General features: G+C 37.8%; 1 pseudogene; it reads left to right on the forward strand.

Annotated features, from left to right (window-relative positions):
• The first annotated feature begins 18830 nt into the window (after positions 1-18830).
• Positions 18831-21176, forward strand: LOC103425836 (uncharacterized; annotated as a pseudogene).
• The last annotated feature ends 437 nt before the right edge of the window (positions 21177-21613 follow it).

The raw sequence follows: 21613 nt of genomic DNA on the forward strand, positions 1-21613 counted from the left end.
CATGCATTAAACAAATGCTGCCCACACATGCATTAAACAAATGCTGCCCATACTCAGATGCAGATGCATTAAACAAATGCTGCCCATACTCAGATGAAGAAACATTGATGCAGTGTATCCATGTGAAATATTCACTATACCTGTAAAGTTCTAATTAACTATACTTGTAAAGTTCTATATAAACAGAAAATGAAAAGAAGCTCTGGAATCGAGCACAATTCTTTTAATAGTGATAACTATCCTATATTAAATTTTTTATTTTCTTTTAATCTTCTTTCATGAAAAAACTTAAAATTGTTTTCAATTTTTAGTTTTTATTGTGTGTCATTTCGTACACAATTTTTATTTACATTTCAACAACCATCGTTCCTATGCTTCTCCATTTCTTATTTCTCTGTAACATATTTTTTTTTCTTTGCCACTTAATATTACGATTTAGTAGTAGTATTCATCTTCATTTGCAAGTGAGATGTCTTAAATTTGAAAATATGTTCAAAACAAACGATATTTGTGATGTATAGGATAGTTATCACTATATCAGTTTGTTCAAAACATACTTTTCAAAACAAACAATATTTCAGTTTTAATTTTCAAAGCAAACAATATTTCAATTTTAATTTTAACCATTTTTTGTGCTATATATAAAGGAAAAGTATGGTTCGAAACATCATAAAAGTATGTGGTTCAAAAATATGTTTTGAACAAACGATATTATCTACACAAAAGAATATTATATTTTGTATCTAAGGGGGATAGCAATAGTGATAATCTTAGTGTAAATAATTTTGTTTGTTCAAAACATACATTTTCTTTATATATAGCACAAAAAATGGTTAAAATTAAAACTGAAATATTTATCAAACGAGTCCTATAGTTTTTGTTTTGTAACTTTTTTGTTAACAAGCGATATTATCTACCCTAAAGAAAAAGGATGAGCTTAACCTCATGAAGTTTTTGTTTTGTAACTTAAATTCCTATGGTATATTCACTTGTGACAGGCTCTTTAGGTGAAGGATGCCTATTTCTGCTAGAAACTGGGGGTGATGCACTCAGCCTTCTGATCTCTTTTAATGAGATGGTGCGGCTGGTACTTAACCATGCCTTATTGCTATCATTTCCATTCCTTTGTTTTTTCCTTTCTCTGCCTCTCACGAAGGGGACGCGTAGCAAAACCACCCAGAGAGGTTTAATCAAACCCCAATCCTCTCCTCCTTTTGATGATTCTGGACAATCTGGAGAATGAGTTTATGGATTTGGGGTTTTATTTTCAAGTAAGGAGCATGGATTCAGTGATTTGTGAATACTCCTCCTTGGTTCAAAACTTCAAATTGCACATCTCAATTTCTGGAAATGGGGTTCAAGGAATTGGGAGTTTCAAAGTTTTATAGAGTTATTATGATATCGTCAATACTTGAGGTTGATTTTTGCACCCAGTTTTCTTTGAACGTCATTCATTTTACGTACACCGCCGGCGTCTCGGTTTGGTGAAAGTCTAAACTCATGTCGAGAATACAATTACATCTATTCGCCTCTGCATTTCATCAAAAGCAGAGGAAGGGGGAGGAAGCGTATGGGAACTTCTGCTCCGTCTACTAATGTGGCTGAAGTTAGCAGCCCCAGATTGAGCAACCAATATGAGAGGAGCTGCAGGGACCTGAGGAGAGAAGTTTAACCTGTTGGGGTAAAGAGGACAAGGCGTCCACCACGGCAAAGATATCTGATTGATAATTTTCCTGTTCCTCAAAAATAAACATGGAGAGCGGTCCTTTCCATAGAGATACAGAAGTGCATCGGAGTAGAGCTAACATGCATGGATAATGGATCTTCCCTCAGATTTTTTAAGCCGTGGAGCTGTAATTGTACACAAGTTATGCCACATTGAGTGATCCTTAATTTGATTTCCGGTATTCTGATTGAACTTGTATGATTAATCAAAATAAGTTTACAGAAGAATTTGTTGAACTGAGAGAGTGTAACTCTGTAACATAAACTGTAGGAGCCTTCGAACCCAGAACCATGAGGCATCCAAGCTGTTGCACTTAACCACAAGGCTAGGAAGAAGGCCGGTACTTGACGTTGATTTTTGCATACATTCTTCTCCGAAACTCTTTCATTCATGTGTGCCACAGGCGTCTCAATTCGGTGAAAATTTAAACTCATACAAAGAATGTTTACTTGCCTCTGCATTTCGTCACTAGCAGATTGTAATGTATAAGAGATAACTTTCTTTTTGGTTTCAATTCCAGATCCAAGTTATGGATCAAATAAATTTTGTTTCCAGCCATAACATTTGCTGATATTCTGTAACACACACCGTCTCGTCAATTCTCTCTGTATATTACTTGTAGAACAAGAAAAAACGCCTCTTCCCATTTGCGTAATGGATGCAAACATTAGTATTGACCCTCTCTATTCTAACATGTAGAAACGTAATTACAAAATAATTGTTTGGGTTTTCATTTTAGTAAACTAGAAAAAAATACTCTTAACATTAACTAATAACAGCAAATCAAGGATTGCCCTGACGGTTATCATAATCCACTTAAATTCGAGAAATTTTTCATTGTGACCGAAACAAGGATGGTACACCACGTGTTTTTATACAAGTGGTTGAAAATTTTATTTGTTAAGTTATTAACTTTTTAGCAGACATAGCCTACTATTTGTATAGTGATATGTAGAGGTGGGCACGGGCTGCGTTGGGCAGGGCCCAAATTTATAGGAACCGGACTGTACCCGTTGTAAATAGTAACGGGGCGGGTCGAGCCGGGTAATGGAATTTCTAAGTTAGGAACCGAACCTAACCCGGCTCATTTGAAACGGGGCGGGTCGAGTCGGGTCCACGGGTCTCGTCTCTCTTGCTCATCTCTCCCAATCCCAAATCAAGATCTCTGTCTCTCGACTCCAATCAACGACAATATTGTCAAACACCACCCATATGCTCTAAAGTCTAAACTCCACAACAAATTCAGAAAAAAAGATAAAAAAAAAAACCTCATCTTAGATTTCCCACCATGCCTGCAAATTAATGAAAACCCATAGGCTAGGCTAGCAGGAAGAACTAGTTGCTGCATGTACTCCTTCCATCCAAGTTTAATAGTTGCCACACCTTTATCCATTGATTAAACAGAACCAGAGTAAGGAATGAAAATTCCTAGTCAATAATAAAAGAGACATTTTTCAAGCAAAACATTGAAACAAAGTAAGGAGAAGAGAAATTACAACAAAAGGCAACGATACCTGCAGATTAATGAAAACCCAGATGGGTTCTGGGTTTCCTGAATTTCCTCCAGGAAGCGACGTTGTCAGAGTACAAAACGCCGACGTGGATCTTCCCGAATCCGACCCGGAACTCGTACCGTTGGGCGCTCTTGATTCGAACCTTGCCCACACCAATACATTGGAGTTGATGCAATTGGTTTCTGTTCCCAACCAAAGTCGTCCTAGCCTTATCAATCAAATCCTTCAAAACCCAAAAATCAAAACTAAAAACTATAGTTTCCCAATTTTATATGAAAAAAAAAATGAAAATTACTGTTTGGCTGAAAGAAGTTTGCTGCACTGATCTTCCAAAGTCAACAATTCTTCTTGAATCTTCTTTATCCTCGAAACCAGCTTCATCGGGTTCGCATTATCTAGGTCAAGGTTCTAAAAAATGCTAGGCGCTAGTCGGGCGGTGGGCTGGCGCCTAGCGCCTAGGTGGCTAGGCTGGGTCTAGGCCGGCGCCTAGGTGACCTAAGCGGATTTAGGTAAATTTCTTGTATATCTTGTAAATAAGTGCATATTGACACTTACAAAAAATTATACTTGTATGAAATCCATGGATAAGATAATAAAAAAAAAGGAAAACTAATGAAAATGGCTTGAAAACTTTGAGTTTTAACGATAAAGACAAAATAAAGGGTAAAGTGAATAGTATCAGGATTGACTTTTTAGTGTAAAAATGTGGTTTTTCGTTAAAGTAAACAGTACCAGGTGCTTTTCGTTAAAGTTCTCTAAAAAAATGATAAAATGCAAAAAGAGTATCCAACAAGTACAAAATTTAAAAACACATTAAGCATATATGCCATATAACCATAGTAAGTAGTGTTGTAGGATGACAAATGTACAACAAGTTCACAATTTTAAACCACTTGGACTTATATAGGATTTTTTATTTTATTTTTTAGTTTTATTAAAAAAAAAACCGCCTAGCTCGGCCTAGAGCCCATTCGATTTTTCCAACCGATTTGCAAGAAAACGGCTCGGCTCATCACCACCTAGCGCCTAGGCCCCTTTTTAGAACATTGATCTGGGTATATTTGCTGGAACTCCCTTTTCGAGCCGGTGCTAAACCACCGTTGGAGGAGGGTTTTTGGGGACGATTGACAGAGAGTGACAGAGGGGAGAAGATGACTGGCGGAGAGTGACGGAGAGGAGGGGACGACGCACGCTTGACGACAAGAGAGAATAAGTTCGAGGTCCAATGTCCAGAGACAAAGTCGAGGACTCCAGAGAGAGAGAGAACATAGGGTACTAACGGTTCAGATTGAATGGTAGTTTTATTTTCAATCTCGTCCGTCCATTGCAATTACAAACGGGCCGGTCCGGGTACCCATTTTTCTATACTTCTGGAACCGGCCCACCTCGTTTCTCTTTTTAAAAATTAGGAACCAGCCCGTACCCGTCCTGAACCTTGATTACCCGCCCCGACCCGCGATTCCTATATCCGTTTGGCCACCTCTAGTGATATATGGTGTCCACGTGTTAGACTTGAAAATTCGCCACACGTGAGGAGGCGTGTTGAGAATGAGTCCCACATTGATGGGAGGAAGGGCCTTATGTTTGCTTATAAGAGGTTGGGCTACTCCCTATATTACCAATTGATTTTATCGTAGAACCCCAACTTTCTTCACTTAAAGGTACCACATAGCTATCTTCAATCAAAATCCACAGTTCACGAAACACCCCCAACTTTCTTCACTTAAGGGTAGCCATCTTCAATCAAAATCCACAGATCACAAAACATGAAAATTGTTCTCATGTTAGTCCTCTAAAAGTCGTAATTCACTCAATTGAAGATAGGAGTTCAAATATCTCCATTACTACTTGAACTAGGGGTGGGCACGGGTCGGGCCGGGCCCAAAATTGAAGGGACCGGATGGGACCCACTTGAAAATACAACGGGCCGGGCTGGGGCGGATTTTACTATTTTAAAATTAAGAACCGGACTTAATCCGGCCTGTATAAAACGGGCCGGTTCCTACGGGTCCAACGGGTACCTGTTTTTTTTTTTTTTTTTTTTTTACTCTTCTTCTAATTTCCAGTATTCCAGAACAAGATTCCCAGTAGAATTTGAGTTAAAAATCGAATTAGGACAGGAAGAAGGCACCACTGAAGATCGAATCAAGCTCTTTCCTTAGCCGCGCGAGAAAATCCTGCAAGCATCCATCCTCAGATCAACAACTGCAGCCAATTATTTTGTTTTTTGGCCAACACAAAAGGTGAGGGACGACCTCGTTGAGGTCGTCTTCCTCAGCACAGAAGGGAATCGATGGTTGAGAACAAGTCGTGGACGACCCAGTTGACGCCCGAGTGTTGGACGAAATGCGTGACTGCATCCTTGAGCAAGTCATAGTCTATTTTGAGGTAGGGGGCTTTGTTGATTAGTAGCTCGGAGGTGGACTCTACGGATTCAGGTAAGCCATCAACGGCGGAGAGAGGAAGCTCGACGAAATCGATCGAGTTAATAGCGTTACAGAATCGGGCGAGTCGAACCAGATTGGGTGGTCAGCTCTGATCAGTTCACCTTCATCTTCTCCGATCTGTTTGAGCGGCACAGAATCAGCCCAGTTGTTCACCTTCGTCTTTTTCGATCTGCTTGAGCCTACCATCTTCTCCGATTTCAAGCCTCGCAATGTTCGTCTTTTCCGATCTGATTGAGCCCGCCGTCTTTCTTCGTTCGTCCCCTCGAGTTCGATAGAGAGAGACCGAGATGCGAGATGGATGAGAGTTATTCTGGACCTGGAAGAGAAAGATTGAGAGGAAAGAGATCGAAACACGAGAGGGATGACAGAGAGAAGAGATTCAATCTGAGTTTGGGAGTCTTCGAGAAAGTGAACTGAAAGGAGATTCAGTTCATTGGATACGGTCCGGGCCGAGGGCCCGTGTTTTTAGAAAATTGGAACCGTCCCGCCTCGCCGTTTACTTGGACCTGCCCCGCCGTTTACTTGGACCTGCCCCGCCCCGTCCCGTTTTGTATATAACATAATATGGACCCGTCCCGAACCCGCCCCGAACCGCCAGTACCCGCCCCTACCCGCGGGCCCAGGGCCCGTTTGCCCACCCCTAACTTGAACCAACCATGGATTTAAAGATTTTGATTCTACACTTTGATTTTCCTCCTTTTTGAAAATAAAAACCAGCCACCTCTTTTATCAAATTGGTTCTGATACCATGTTAGTATTTAGAACATCTTCCATTTTTATCGAATCAATATATAAAGGTGATAAAAAAGAAGATCTCAAAGAAAGCAAACAGTGGCAGAGATGAAAAGAAACAGAGCAACTGTAGCGCGGCAACATTACAATTCATCTCTGCCATACATGTGGCAATACATCAGAGTTTAAATCAAAATTCAAATTAGAGCATCCTGAAGACCATAGCCCGCTTTTGCTCGTTCTTCATATATTATTATGCTGTATTACTTTTTCCTTTTTTTATTATGTTGTATACTTTTTCCTGTTTTCATTCTCCCATCTATGGATGGAGGATAGTAGTTCTGGAACTGTAGATGATGTTGATGGGCTTTATCTTCAGGATGTCATACGATCTTCTCTGTAAGGATCTTAAAGATCGATTCATCTTATTTGTTCCTTATAAATCTTGCGGTAAAAAACTACACCTATAATCTTAATAAAAAACTGATCGCAAAATGTAATGATTAGAAATACAATACTTAATACTAGAATTCTCACAGAGAGAATCCCGAGTAGGACGGTTCTCGGTTCACATTTTTGAGTTACACTTACGCATCGCCTTTTGTTTTACATGTTCGAAGAAGTTGTTGGATATAAGTCAACAATCTGTGATAATTTATATATATGCTAATAAATAATAAATGCAATACAAACTAACAGAATATAAACTAGAATATGAATTATAAAACAGACAACTTGAAGATCGAGGCTTGCGTACCGCAATGTCCTTGAAACAGAAATTTCGTCCCTACTCTGTGCTTGTAGTTCTACGGACGTCTGTTCCACCAGGATTCAACGATCTAAGTCAGAAATTCCAGCACCGGAAAATAGACTTCTGGCGAATATTAATGTGGTTCTCTCAGTAAGGATGTTTAAGATTGCATGAGGAGATTTATGATTTTTCTATATCTAAATGCCATGCAGATGGATGTATATATAATGTGATTGTACCTGTTCGCAACAGGTATAAGGAAGGGATGCAACTGTTGGGAGACATCTGCTGAAATGGGTGTTTTTGTTTCTGCGTTTTCACACTTCAGACTTCATCTGAAAAGATGAGTCTGTTGGAAAAAAAAATAATTAATTAATTTAAATTCGAAATTTAAAAATAATTAATTAATTCCGAAAATAAGTAATTAATTTAATTATTAGAGCCCAAGAGCCCCAAGGCCCAAGAGCCCAAGGTCCATCTTTTGACAATTAAATATATATTAATTATATATTAATTATAATTAATTATATATTAATTACCAAATAATTAATACACCCCAAAGCCCAACCCCAAGGGTGAGCCCAATTTTAGTCTCCAGGCCTATTACTCCAATTACTTTCTTTAAAGGACGAAGCCTTATAAAGTGATAAACTCTTTTGGGAATGACCAATGTGGGACAAAGAAATTTCTACTCAAACTTCCAACAGAAGTAACCTGAGCTAGGGTCCCACTGGAACAACACCGGTATAAATAGAAATCAGAGACGGTCTTCTCTTCTGCCCAACTCTTATAAAGTGATAAACTCTTTTGGGAATGACCAATGTGGGACAAAGAAATTTCTACTCAAACTTCCAACAGAAGTAACCTGAGCTAGGGTCCCACTGGAACAACACCGGTATAAATAGAAATCAGAGACGGTCTTCTCTTCTGCCCAACTCCCTTCACCGCGCAGCTGCACTTTTTCACTCAGAAGATCATGTTTCTAGTTCAATAATTTGCATTTGAAGACAACTTCCACTCTACAGAGCTCCTTCATTCTTCTACCCTTGGCTGCTCAAAAAAGTGAGTGCCTTGTTTTCTTTTTGTGCTTTCATTTTGTGAGTGCAGGTCAAATCGCACTCACCGCCGGACCTTTACGGTACCATTTGAATATCTGCTTGCCATCTTAAGTACTCTCTTAAGCTTGACGGCCCCAATTGGACATATTCTTTGTCGCAAATCTGTTTTGGAAGTTCCCTTTTGCCGGAATTTAAACAAAACAAAACAAAAAACAGAGCTCTCGTTTTTCGAAAAGAGAAAACGGAGCTCTTGCGTTTGTGTGTGTGTGTGAAGGTGTGACGAGTCTTCGATCTGAAATTTGTTTTTGTATTCCTCTGTACAGAAGGTTCATATATGCAGATGAATCGTGTCCCAGACATTGCTGTTAGCTTCCCTCTACGTTTGGAACTGGAAGGGTAAATGTATACTCTTGCTTGTATTTTTTTTTTTTTTTTTTGCCTTTTACGTGGGGAAGATGGTGGGGAGACAAAAAAGAACTGATTAATTAGCAATTAATCTATAAAACTCAGCTTTTTATAACACTAGGTAATATTTTTTTTTTTGAGCAATTAACAGCGCCGAATGTCTAGAACTCTAGATTGATTCGTTATCAACAAATATGGAAGAAAATAGCAGCCAGCTAGGTACCCTGTTATACCGTACCAACTTAATTAGTCGATTTCAAATGATATATTAACATGATTAATTTATAGGTATATTATACGTCCTCAATTAGTTGATTTTTGATGATATATTGACTTGATTAATTTATAGATATATCATACGTTCTCAATTAGTTCATTTTAGATGATATATTGGCTTGATTAATTTATAGATAAATTGTCATGTGATGTATACAATTAACATTTAATGAGATAAATTCATTAATTGACGTGATATGTACACATTAATTGCCATATCATATCAGTACACAAATGTGATAAAAAAAATGCAGATAATTCATTAATGCAATTCCATTTAATTTTCTCATTAACTATATATGTATAACAGCACAAGCGAAGAACGTTCTACAAAGGTGCATAAATATATATGTTCCCTCATCGCCATGCTAGGCGGTTTCCTCCAGTTGAAGCAGGGGGCCAGAAATGAGTCTCTTTTCAACACAGACTACCCGGCTATGGTGTTCCTAATCGTTACGCTAATTGCTTATATTGGATCACTAATTGGCTCTAGAATACTCCACGTGCAAGCTCGCCCTAATTCGAATTTGGTAGAATCATTCATCAATAAGATTAGCCTTCTCCTTGGAACTCTTGCCTTGATTTTAGAAGTGGTGATACTTGTGCCAGGTTTAGGGCTAGTCACCGGATTCTTTTGGGTTGGTTGGTTTGTGAAGGTTGTAGTTGAGTACGTCTGCGAATACCTCAAAATGTTGTATGAAAATGCAGTTGCATCAGTTGCTCATACATTTGGCAAATTGAAAGACTATCTGAACATGATTGTCAGACGTTTCGCAACGAAACCCAAAGAACAAACTAATGAGCTTCCTCAAGTAACTTCTACCACGGTTTAAATTTAAGTTTAGGTTTAGGGTATTATTTTTACTCATTACTTTTTATCTTATTGTTAGATAGAGGTCCAAAATATTTGATAAATAAAATAAAAAGTAAGATGTCCAAAATTGTAGACTACTTTTTAAGTGAGTTGAATGATGTTTTGTTGTCAAAGTACAACTTTTTATGCCTATTTCACCCTAAAGGATAGAAGATAATCGAATCCCTAAATAATGCATCAATTCTCTCTCTTTATATTACTTGTTGTGCAAGAAAAAGGCGCCTCTATTCTAACATGTAGAAACGTAATTACAAAATAATTGTTTGGATTTTCATTTTAGTAAACTAGAAAAAACACTAAAACATTTAAGAGAGTAAACTTGATATAAGTCCCATTTTGTGCGTCATTATGGGGTTTAGTTCTGTTTGTTGGACTAGGTCCATTATCCACATCAGCTTTTTTTCTTTTTTAAATTATATGTTTATCTTTTACTCAATTTTTGAATTAAATATAATAATTAAATATTGTTTCTCCTTTTTCCTGCGCCTGATTCGTATCTCAATTTTTTCTACCGTCATCACATGTTAAGTGTGTTAACTAATCTATGTTGTCAGCGGATTAATTTTTATTTGTCATATAAATATTCTTTAAGCTATTTTTCATGAAAGTGGTCAGATTTTTATATTCAAATTAAAACTTTGAGTAAAGATGCATAAATAAATAAAAACTTATTTAAAATTGAAAAAAAAAAAAAGGACTAAATTCAACAATGGCTCAAATTTTTGGACCTATATCAAAATAGACTCTAACTAATAACAAATTAGAAAACAAGTTGGGGATTGCCCTGACGATTAGGACATTCCTCTTCAATCCATAAAAGCCACTCCCCACAACCATCCATGAGTTAATGCAAAAACCATTTGGCAAGTTTACTTGACAAGAACAAGAACATTAGAACAAAAAGGGAACAGCTTTGCACAACTTTGGTTAAACTTGAGTTGGTTACCACTGTTAGTGCATTTAAGGCTATGTCCTATGTAGCATCCTTTCCTTTTTCTCCTATTCATTTGACTTCTTTTTACCTTTATACCATTTTACAAGTTTTTTTCAATATTCGTCAGGGCCAAGCAAGGATCGACTATGACCAACTGCTCTTTCGTAGATCTGTATTCTACCAAAATGATGGGGACCAAAAAGAACTGATCAATTAGCAAGTAATCTATACAACTCAGCTCTTGATAAGTGTAGGCATTTTTTTGGGGAATTAAGAGCGTCGAATGTCTTTTCATCTCTGCCATACATGTGACAATAGATTAGAGTTTAAATCAAAATTTAAATTACCCAATTAGACATACAAAAAGACAGCAGACAACAACTGTTTGTAATACAGCACCACTAGGGTGGGAGGAGGGTGGTCAGTACAATTCTCCTCGCCCTGCTAGGTGTCCTCCTCCAGCTGAAGTGTGCGACTGGAGATTTGCCGTCTCCATTTGTCAAGACCACAACACTGGCCTGATGTTGATTGCTAATTTATTCGCTTAAGCGCACTACAAGACAAAAACTCATTTACCACGGCACTGTGCCCATTAGGAATATGAACGTAGTAAAAATCCTGAGTTTTTATTAGGGACGATGCTCGTCGTCAAATGTGATGTAATTATAGATTGTGGCCAAAATAAATTGGGATCTAACTCCACATGCTATGAACATTGTGGATTACTAATTGAACACAACCAATGCCCATTATTGTGACAACCCGTCCCTAATTTTATGATTTTATTAATTTTAAATGCGTGAATTGACAAATATGCCCTTAGAGGAATTGTTGATTTTTGTTGACCGTCATTTCTTGACGTGTACGAGCTATTAATTTGCCGTAATTTTGAAGCACTCGACGGTATGAACGCGTAAGTACAAGTGGAGTCGAATTCGAAATTACAACGAAGATTTTATGGAACTATGAATCTGAAAAACATTTTTGTAAAATATTACTATTTTATATTTTATACATTTTTTTGCAAAATTATTATTTTATTATTTTGTGATCGGATATTTTAAATATTTTAATAATTTATTTTGGTTGTGGAGCCCATATAGCACAAACTCTCCACTCTCTTCTTGCCACGTGGCACCTGTCCTCCCCATTTGGACTCTCTCTCACTCTCTCGGCTTTCTCTCGCTCTAACCCTCTTTCGCTCTCTCCCTTTCTTCCCTCTGCAAACCCGACGCCGAGAGCACCACCGCCAACTTCCGGCGAACCCCGTCGACACCCAAACACCCCCAACGACACCATCTCGTCCCTCTCCACGATTTTAAAACCAGGAAAAAGAGCGAAGCTTCGATCTTGAACCATGCCAAGAAACCCGAGCCCAGTTTTCTGGGTTGATTTTTCCGTTGACAGTTATTCTCAAAAATAACCTAAAACTTAGTGGATCATGTTTTGGTTTGTATTTCTAGCTTTTTCTAAGGTTTTGGTAGGATTTTTGGTGCAGAAACAACGCGGGGTAAAACTCCCCAGATTTTCCGGCAGACCCAAGAATGTTGCAAGCTTTTCTGGCCATTTTCCTGCCATGGCAGAACCTAATGATGGTATAATTTCATTCCTCTCCTCTTAAGCTTCATTTTGGTAGATAGAATGTGAGAAATAATTGAGAAATGAAGCTAAACGAAGCCGGAGAAGTTTCCCGGCCAAAAATCTGGCCTTCTTCTTCGTTGGGTCCGGCTACTCGCGAGTCAAAACGGGTCAACCCGGCCCGGTACAGAAAAAAAAAAAAAGCAGCTAGCTAATTAACCTATAGAACTCAGCTCTTGATATGTCTAGGCATTTTTTATTGAGAAATTAAGAGCGTCGAATGTCTATAACTCCATATCGATTCGTTAGTAACAAACATTGAAGAAAATAACAGCTAGCTACGTACCTGTTACAACTTACCTACTTAATTAATTTATTTCAGAAGATATATTAGCTTGATTAATTTATAGGTAGATCATAGGTTCCCATTCTTTATATCACATTAGTGTACCATTTCTTGTGATATGTGACACATATGCAACATTCATTTATATAAATTCATTAATTGAAGTGACATATACACATCATTTACCACATCAAATAGTACAAAAACATGGTCTCTCTAACATTTTTCTTTTAATTAAGAAACCATATATATTGTAGATAATTCATTAATGCAATTCTATTTAATTTTTTTCATTAACTATACGTATATAACATCACAAGCCAATAACGTTCTACAAATGTACTGCATGCATACATATATATGTTCCTTCATCACCATGCTAGGCGGTTTCCTCCAACTAAAGCAGGGAGTCAGAAATGAGTCTCTCATTGACACAGACTACCCAATTTTGGTGTCCCTTATCGTTGCGTTAATCGCTTATGTCGGATCCCTAATTAGCTCTAAAATACTCCACGTCCAAGCTCGCCCAAATTTGGATTTGGCAGAATTAATCATCAATAAGATTAGCCTCCTCTTTCGAACTCTTTCCTTGATTTTAGAAGTGGTGATCCTTGTGCCGGGTTTAGGGCTAGTCGTCCTATTCTTTTGGGTTGTTTGGTTTGTGAACGTTGTAGCTGAGTACGCCTGCGAATACCTCGAAACAACCTCGAAACATTATATCAAAGTGCAGTTGCATAAGTTGTTTATACATATGGCAAATTGAAAGAGCATCTGAACATGATCATCGGACGTTTCACAATTGAATCTGAAGAATAAACTGATGAGCTTCCTCAAGTAATTTCTACCACGGTTTAGGTTCAGGTTTGGGGTATTATTTTTACGTGTTATTTTTTTGAGTTTGACTATATTGAACTCAGCTTATGAATAGTTAAGTGCGAAGTGGTAATATGTGAAAGAAAATTCAAGCAATGACATCGTAATTTCTACGAAAAGAGTTGGCAATTAACATAATTTACTTTTCTAATTTTTTTATTGTGCTATAGAGAGAAAATATATGAGAAAAATAAGTGACCCGGGGGGGGGGGGGGGATGAAAGGAGGTTGTAGGAGGATGGAGGGAGAAATGAAAATTATATGAAATTAAAAACTTGATATAGTGATAACTATCCTATATTAAGTTTTTGTTGTGTGTGTCATTTTGTACACATTATTTTACATTTCTTCCACCATCATTCTTTCACTCTTGCTTTTCTTATTTCTCTAAAACATACTTTTCCTTCATGTATAAAACAAAAAATGGTTAAAAATTAAAACCAAAATAAAATACCAAATTAGTCTATAATTTTTGTTTTGTAACTTATATTCCTATGGTATATTCAGTTGTCACAGACTCTTTAATACGATCGTGCGGCTGCAACTTAACTGTGCCTTAATTATTGCTATCTTTTCTATTTCCCTTTTTTTTCCCCTTTTTCTGCCTCTCTTTAAGGAGACGTGTAGCAAAACCACCTAGAGAGGGTTTAAGGATTTGGTTTTTTATTTAAAGTAATACTTTTCCGGAGCATGGATTCAGTGATTTGTGAATATTCTTCCTTGGTACAAATTGCACACCTAATATAATCGTTGAATCCATGCTCCAGAAGGAATTGTGAGGTGTGCAATTTGTACAAGGAATTGGGAGTTTCAAAGTTCTATATTCTGACATCTTCTCTGAACGTTGTTCAGCTTACGTGCATCTTTGGCGTCTCAATTCAATGAAAATCTAAACTCATGTAGAGAATACAATTACACCTTTTCGTCTCTGCATTTCATCAAAAGCAGAGGAAATCATATGAAATAAATGTACACAATCTTGTTCAGAATTCATGAATAACATCTGTCTCTTGTTCGGAACTCTTGCTTCGATTATATTAGTTGAATAATACTTGAATATTGTATACAACTAAGTGCAATTACTCAATTCTACTAATTCATGTTTTTAGCATTCCGTTCTAAATTCCAGTTCTATGTTTTGAGCCAGTGAATCAAAAATAAAAAAAGAATTTTATTCAAAAATGGATTTTTTTTTTAGCACATGACAATAAATTTGGTGGAAACCAAAGAAGAGCAGCCATGCTATGTGCCTCCAAATTCAGACAACCTTATAGAAGAAGTGACATTGTCAAAACGGCCACGAAGAGGCCAATCGAGGAGGGGGAGGCAATGGAAGGACTTCCAGAGAGATGTACTTCCCGGTCTTGCTTCTTTGTAAAAAAAAAGAGGTGACTGATGATCTTCAAATAATTGAAGGGTTGATTAGGGAATCTGGTGGGAGTTGGCAGTCAAGTTTGTCACAAAGAAATTCCGGTAAGGGTGGTAGGGGAAGGGGGAGGAAACGTATGGGAACTTCTGCTCCATCTACTAATGTGGCTGAAGTTAGTCAGCCCCAGATTGAGCAACCAAAATGGGAGGAGCTGCAGGGACCTGAGGAGAGAAGTTTAACCTGTTGGGGTAAGAGGACAAGGCGTCCACCACGGCAAAGATATCCGATTGATAATTCTCTTGTTCCTAAAAAATAAACATGGAGAGCGGTCATTTCCATAGAGATACAGAAGTGCATTAGCCCTCAAACCTAGAACCATGAGGTATCCATGCTGCTGCACTTAACCACAAGGCTAGGAAGAAGGTCGGTAGTTGACGCTGATTTTGCATCCGTTCTTCTCCGAAACTCTTTCATTCATGTGTGCCACCGGCGTCTCAGTTCGGTGAAAATTTAAACTCATACAAAGAATGTTTACTCGTCTCTGCATTTCATCACTAGCAGATTGTAAAATATAAGAGATAACTTTCTTTTTGGTTTTCAATTCCAGATCCAAGTTATGGATCAAATAAATTTTGTTTCTAGCCATAACATTTGCAGATATTTTGTATGACACACCCCGACCCGGAATGTTTACTAGGACTCCGAATAGAGCTGTGTTGGCCGACACCTGAAAGGTGATGAAGCCATAAAGTGTAGTGATGTGGATATTGTGAATGAATTTAAATCTAAGAGTGCCTAAATACAGAGTGCGCTAGTGAGTGGGAATGAACTCATCTCACTCGTGATGTCAAAGCATAAGTAAAGTACAGTAGAGTGGGTAAGTATTATACCCTCAAAGGTAGCCACTTATACTGAGATTCGCCTAGATACCTCGTCGATGCAAACGTTCAACTGAAATCACCTAGAGGGGCGCAAAGCAGAAAGCGTAAGTGGGCAAAAACAAAGCTTTTAAAAACACATTTCTCTTTTTGAACATAGTAACCCCTCACTGTAAAACCCGTATAAGTTCCCAGAAAATAATAATACATACATATATAGAAATCATACTCAAAAGTAGTGGAAACCAAAGTGTATGTCATGTCAAGTGTCTCAGCAAATATAAAATGTAAGCCAGGTGAAAATAAATCAATGTAAAATGATATGTTAGCCGGAGTCACCTAACGTGACTTGTACGGCTGAACCTATAGCTCATCTACCAAATCCTGCACACGAGTCGGAACCACCTATTATGGTCTGTACAACAGGGCTGGGTGTAAATAAATACGCTCAAGTGCTACAATCACATGAAGGCTGTGCGAATTATAGCGGGTCACATACGAGTCGGAACCACCTATTGTGGTCTGTACGACAGGACTGTGCACCAAACTTGGATACAAGGTGAGCGTGCGATGCAGGAGGTGATCATCACGTGAAGGATTATGCCCTAGCCACGGGCGGGAGCACTAACACCGGGGTCCATGATAATGAGCTCTAAATGCATCTACGCATTACCATACGCAATACAACCACTAGCATCATAATGTACTCACCTGAAACTTACTTGGGCCTCCGCAACATCATCTAATATTATGCATAACAATACTAATGAAAATACTAAAATGTAATGCATCCGTGAAATGGCATTTAAAACGTAAATTCTTTTAAAATAGTTTCTGGGAATCATAAAGCTTATATACGTATATATAGAAAACAAAAACCCACTCACCTGAGGTCCACGCCACACTCCCCTAGCACGAATATCGAGATGTCTCGAACGATCATCGCCTAGAACAATTATCAAATCACATCTTAGAATTCTTATCAATAGAGCGCGTAACTTACATAAAACACATCTCTAAGGACGTTCTAGAATGATTTGAGACCCATTGGCCAAAAGTCAACCGTCGATCAAAGATCGACGGTAGGGTCCACAACCCTACGTAACTCGATCTGGAAGATTCGAAAGTCGGATTTCTGATCCGTAACTTCTAAGTATCCACATTATGCTTCTAGAATAACATATTGAAGTTTCGGAACAATCCAACGGTTGGATCTCCGCCAATTGCAAATTCAAGTGTCGGTTAACGTTTTATTTTATGAACTTACAAATCCAATTCAGGAAAATCCGTACGTCGGATTCCAGATCCGTAAGTTTCTATGGTCCTCAAATATTACGTACTATAACATATTAAAGTTTAGTGACGATCTAATGGTCGGATCTCGTCGATTTCTATAATATTCAAGTGGCGGACCTTAACGAAATTTCACCGGATTCTGCAAGTTTTGCAGATTTTCTGGGCAATTTTTGGAACTCCATATCTCACTTGTTTGTCAACCAAATTTGACCCATAATATACCAAAATGAAGCTAGAGAAGTGTAGAACACGATTATAGCTGCTTGGAGTCCAAATGGTCACTGGAGATGGCCAGAAAATGGCCTGAAAGACGGCTGTCCGCAGGAAAACAGGGAAATTCGCCAGAATTTCTGGGCAACCTTTCAACGTCCATAACTTTGTCAATACTCAACGAAATCAAGTGATTCAAAAATGGAAATCATTGTTCTCGACGAGACGAAGCTATTGGTACCTTCAAAGATGGCTATCTCACCTTTGTTTGGTCGGAAAATTCCTCGAAAGTGGCGGAGGTCGCCTGAAACTGGGCAAACTTTAAATTGTTATAACTTTCTCATTTCTCCACCAAATCACACGATCCAAACATGAAAATTCATCTACACAACATGAGGAATCGATTTATACCTGTTTTGAGTTCAAAAGATGTCTGGGCATTGTCTGAATCACGCCTAGAAATCCCGGGCCAAAACCTTATTCTTCGAACTCGAGGTTAGGATTCGTTTTAAATGAAACAAAACTCAAAACTGGGTTTATGGTGGTGAAGCCATGCAGATAATCGTGGTTTTGATGTTCAACAAGCCGAAATTTTTGGTGATGATGGTGGTTTGTTTCACAGGAGAAAGGGAGAGCCGAGAGAGAGTTAGAGAGAAAAGCTACGGAAGAAGAAGAAAAAGAAAGAGAGAGTGTTCTAGAAAAGTGGGGGTGGCCCCACATGGCACTCATCAAATGGTCAGCCAAAATACCACATGTGTTTTAAATGATAAATTACTAAAATGCCCTCAACGTTTAAAGGTTCTGAGAATCTTCGTTATAACTCTAAATTACATTCCGCTTGTGCCCACAGCGACGAGTACTACGAGGATACACCAAGAAAACGAGTCTTACATGACACGACACGGCAGTCAACAAAAGTCAACGCATTTGCCTTGAAGGGCATTTTCGTAAATTCACTTATTAAAATTATAAAAAAAACCGTAAAATTGGGAACGGTTTGTTACACTGTAACACACACCTTCTCGTTAATTCTCTCTTTATATTACTTGAAGTACAAGAAAAAAGTGCCTCTTTCCATTTGCGTAATGGATGCAAACATTAGTATTGACCCTCTCTATTCTAACATGTTGAAACTTAATTACAAAATAATTGTTTGGGTTTTCATTTTAGTAAACTAGAAAAAAAAATACTCTTAACATTAACAAATAACAAATAAGAAAGCAAGTCGAGGATTGCCTTGACAGTTATGATAATCCTCTTAAATTCGAGAAAATTTTCATTGTGATCGGAACGGGTGGTACACCACGTGTTTTTATACAAATAGTTGGAAATTTTATTTTTTTAATATTAACTTTTTAGCACATGTAGCCCACTATTTGTATAATGACATATAGTATATCATTCCGTGTTTGATCACATTGAAAAATCTCTCCTTAATTTAATTGTTTCTTGGATTCACACTATTTTTCTCATATCTCTGTATTGAAATCGAATGAAATTGTTCTCAAGCTTCAATCCTTCCACAACGAAAAGATTCAGGCCCGAGAGAAAGTGGATGAATTCTTGTCTCGGTACCGTCCAAAATACAAGCCCAAAAGTCCTCCTTGTTTACGACCAACATTAAAAAAGTTCAAGAAGGTTCGTTGTTCTCATCAGTGTTCCGAATTTTCGTCGTATCAGCCACTTAAGCGTGAGGATCTTGATCATGGTAACAAGTGTCATCCTATTCTGTCTCCAAAAAAAGTGAAGCTCATGATATGATTCAAGGATTTCTTAAAGATGAAACTTTGGAATTTGGGTGCAAGAAAATCTGGGTTACTGAAATTGGAGAAGAAATCTACCCGTTTGGGTAACAAGTGTCGAAACCAGCCACTATTCTTGAAATTGATTGTAAGAATGGCAAATTCCAAGTTTTCATTTTGGAAATTCATGTTTCTAATGTTGAGTCCAAGAGAGCTAAATTGCCTGGTTCGCGTGCACTCTACCTGTTCGACAAAATGTCGAACTCAGGTTACATTCTTGATATTAAGCTGGGGTACCATATGAGCATTCGTGATAAAGGTGGTACCAATTTTCTCTTCAGTTTTGAGTCAACAGATTTACTGGCAAGCTGTAAGGACTCAGGTTTCTGTGTTGTTATTGATCATTCCATGGGCTACTATTGCAAGGGAATTCGTGACAAGGGTGGAACAATTAGTCAGAGGCTCTTCAATTCGAAGTCCAAGAATCAAGATCGTGTTATGGGTTCTGATTGTTCCAAGGTGGTCAAATGTGAGGTGAGTTTTGATTCTTCCATGATCATTGATGGGGAGTATGCTGGTAATTTGGAATTGCATCATTTAGAATCTTGTATGGACAAGAACCGAAAAAATGAAAGAAAGTTCACTCTCTCCAGATTTGGAATTGGTTGCTGTGTTGTTCTCGATCGTGACTACTGCAAGGGCATTTGGGATAAGGGTGGTGGCTCAAAATTCAGGTATATGGTTACTCTGAATATTCATTTTTCTTGTATGAATGCATCTGGAGATTCTATTGAATGTAGCCAAGATGGAATATTTGGGGTTGTACCGTTGGTTGCATATTCTACTTGCATATTTGTAGGTGGAGAATTTTATAGTTCAAATATTGAGTTGGGTAGGGCAGGGAAGAAGAAATCCCCAAATGTTAGGGAGGATTATCTAGTTCGTAGATTTTACAGGCAGAAGAAACTAACATTTGAGAGTAATGTTCATGAATCTTTTGGTTTGCAAGATACTAGTCATGTACTTGAGGGTGGGAAAGGCATAAAAAATACAACTTTCATGTCTGGTTTATTAACTGGTGGAAGAATTATGACAATGAGAGATGCTGTTATTCTTTACCATCTTAGTAAAAATGATGTTGAGCAGAGGAAGTTGGATGTAGCTTTCATTGGTGCAAAGTACATGCTAAAGCTGGAAAATGGGTGTAGTGTTTCAGTGGCAAATGATTTGATCATACAAGTTGGAGACTCCAACTTTTACTTGCACAAGCTTCCGATGGTCATGAGAAGGGGTTACTTGAATCGACTAGTATTCCAGAGAATTAATGTAGGGAGAGATGCCAGCCCCAGAATCCATCTAGACAATCTTCCACGCGGAGCAAAAGTTTTCGAATCTGTAGTCAAGTTCTGTTATGGTTGGAAGTTTGATCTAATCAACATAGCTCCGCTATATTGCGCTGCACATTTCTTGGAAATGAGTGAAGATTTCAAACAAGAAAATCTGATTTCCAAACCGAGACCTTTTTGAGTTTTTTTTTATTTTTCCTTCTTGGAAAGACACCTTCCGGATTTTGAGAAGCTGTGAATCGATTTCTTTGTGCGCTAAAGAGTTGAAAATCTCCAAACAGAGCACGGAAGCCATTGCTTGGAAGGCTTGTACAAACCTTAATGCATGTAGTTCTGAAACTGATGAAATACAATGCTTCAATGTTCTGCCAAACAATGCAGAGAACTCGAGGCTTCAAGGTGCAGCTGACATTTGGTGGTTTGAAGATGTCTCGTTCCTTCGAATAAATCATTTCATCGAAGTAATCAAGTGATCCAAGCCTTAAATTGTAAAGGATCATGTATAGCCCATTGGACTGCAAAATGGCTCTCGCGAGTCACCTCAAGACTTGAAAGAATGTCCCTGAAGCATATGACACATCAGTTTCTAGGAGTTGCAACCGAGTGCTTGGTTAAGGATGTAGTAAATGGGGCTATTTGTTCGAAATTGTAAATCTTACTTTGTAAGATTGGTCTTAAGGTGGGGTATTGTTAGGATACTACCAGATGGCATATTAGGATGATGACATCTGTACAAGGTTGTTAGTAGTTAGTTACTTGTTAACAGATAAATAACAGACTGTAAAGATAGAAGGGCAGTTAATGAAATATTGATTGTTTGTATTGTTGTTCTGTTATCCCATCTCTATGCAATTGTGGAAGACGTAGAGTAGGGTTCTAACACCTATAGTCTTGATTTAGATTTGGTCATTTTTATTTTGATACTCTTCCTTGCTCAGTTAGTTTTATTTGTGAGGATCGACTTGGGATGTTCAGGTTTAGATTTATTATTGAGTAGGTTTGTTTGGGCTCTTACTTTTAGGCCTGTTTTTCAACCCAAAAAAAATGAAAACCCAAACAATTCTTTTGTAATTTCATTTCTACATGTTGGAATAGAGGGTCAAGTCAATATATTAACTTTTGCATCCATTATGCAAATGGGAAGAGTCGCTTTTTTTTTTTTGGTACTACAAGTAATATAAAGACAGAGAGTTGAAAAGAAAGTGTGTGTTACATAGTATCAGCAAATGTTATGGCTGGAAGCAAAATTTATTTGATCA

This window comes from Malus domestica, chromosome 17 (genome assembly GCF_042453785.1).
Source record: "Malus domestica chromosome 17, GDT2T_hap1".
Lineage (NCBI taxonomy): Eukaryota > Viridiplantae > Streptophyta > Magnoliopsida > Rosales > Rosaceae > Malus > Malus domestica.